Source organism: Aegilops tauschii, chromosome 1 (assembly GCF_002575655.3).
Source record: "Aegilops tauschii subsp. strangulata cultivar AL8/78 chromosome 1, Aet v6.0, whole genome shotgun sequence".
NCBI classification, from domain to species: Eukaryota; Viridiplantae; Streptophyta; class Magnoliopsida; order Poales; family Poaceae; genus Aegilops; species Aegilops tauschii.
The window spans coordinates 455,294,769-455,296,667 of NC_053035.3; the positions used below are offsets into that span (position 1 = coordinate 455,294,769).

General features: G+C 40.3%; 1 non-coding gene across 1 annotated transcript; it reads right to left on the minus strand.

The window, feature by feature from the left end:
* Positions 1-454: 454 nt before the first annotated feature.
* Positions 455-1,899, minus strand: LOC109756771 (uncharacterized). The gene is made up of 3 exons (XR_012205820.1): positions 1,581-1,899; positions 995-1,438; positions 455-647 (listed from the first exon to the last, which is right to left on the minus strand). It is a non-coding gene; the product is annotated as an uncharacterized protein (transcript).

Sequence of the window (1,899 nt, forward strand, 5' to 3'; positions counted from 1 at the left end):
CATTAACGCAACGGGGAGAGCTGAGTGCACAAGGCACAAGCGGCGGGCCGGAGCAGGCGCTTCAACCGCAGCACCAGTGTGAATGTTGCGCCGTTCGGCCGGCATGCGTCAGTAACCGATCAAGTCCGCTCTAGACCGGCATGAATGAGGCGTGGAGAGCGGACTAACATTTGGAGAGAAATGGTTATCTATGGGTCCATGCAATCAGGCGCCTAAGTGGCAGAGGCCCGCAAACCTCCTACCGGTTTGTGGGCCTTCGGACGTGTAGCCGGTCCACAGACATTTGATGGACGAGGTTGGAGGGCAAAAAGTGCCTGAAAGGCGCAATCGGAACTTTTACATCATCTAGATGTAGAAGTCAGGTTGTCATGATAAAATACTTCATTTTCGTGAATAAATATCATCTCATATACACCTTAGCACAGCTGTAAATACAATGGCTGAATGGCAAGTATTTAATATATATATAGACACATCCGTCACCCACCCGGCCGTTTTCTAAGTAAACATAAATGTTGCTTTGGTTAGCTCGAGTTATTTTCACATGAAAAAAACTGATGTATCTTGGACACCAACTCCGGGAATACGTGAGTTGGACGGTGGTTTTTGTCGAGGCAAACAGCGGTTGCACTGGCTTCCATAACGACCTGACCAGAGCAAAGAGCGGGTGTAAATTATGGATATGTGATTGATAAAACAGTCTCATCTTAAGTTTTACATGTAATTTAAAAATGATTATAAAAACATGTCTACAGGGTCTTCTCTTAGCTTTATTTTCAATCAGCTATTCCTTAAAACGGGATGAGTCATATTATGCTAAGAGACCATTTTTAAAATAAAAGAAGACAAGTTTTTTTTCTTATGATTTCTTTTTTTCTTCATCTCACCATTTATTATGTGTGACACTTCTAAGATAGCATCACTGTACATGCTCTAAGGCGAGAGGCATATGGTCAGTACATGTGCATGCGTATACACATGTACATACCTATACCTTACGATTGGGCAGCGTCTCGATCACATGGTCGACTATTATTCTCACACCTTTGATTTGCACCACCCTCAGCTTGACGATGAACCTGCCACCACTCTGGAATGCAATAATGGTATGCGTTGGTGAGAACTTTCTTGTATGATTGATATGTGCTATATGGTGTGACACTTGGATAAAAGAATGGTTGGAAATAAATGGTATGATTCTTTTAAGCGTTATATATAGAGTGACTTACTTCTTGTAATATATCAAAGGGGTCAAATAAGTAAAGTTATCTTATGTTGAATGTCGAAAAAGAGAAGAAGTGAAGTTTATGTTGCCGGATGGAAAATACCCTAAGAGGCGTGAAGTACTTGAGGTGCAGTTCTGAAAGCGCCATCGTGTTCCCCGTGGATGTCCAGAAGTGAATGCTAATACCAAGGGTTTCAAGCAGCACGTTACGAGCTGCAGTGCACATTAAGACAAAATAAATCAATTAGTAAAAAAAAGACAAAATAAATCATGCGACGTTCGTAAGAGTAGAAGTATATCTAGTAGTAGAGGTCACCCGCAAAAAAAAGTATATCTAGTAGTAAGGCATATATACCGTCATGGATGTAACTGGCGTGGACGGCGTTGTTGACAACGCCATACTCGTCAAGGTCATCGTCGCGGACTCTCATCTCCACTTCGAAAAACTTGTCCTTCCTATAATAATATCGTAATTAGTAAGCTAAACATAAAGAAGACATATACCTCCATAAGAAAAACATATACACACATCCATATTATTGAAGTATATATGATGGAATTGAAATGAGACGGGAAATACACTTTGGTTCCTGGTTATATATACACCCTATATAGGGATTTTTTAATAATTAAGCAAAAAGTCAAAATAGTTCAGAAGTATTTTTTAGAATAAA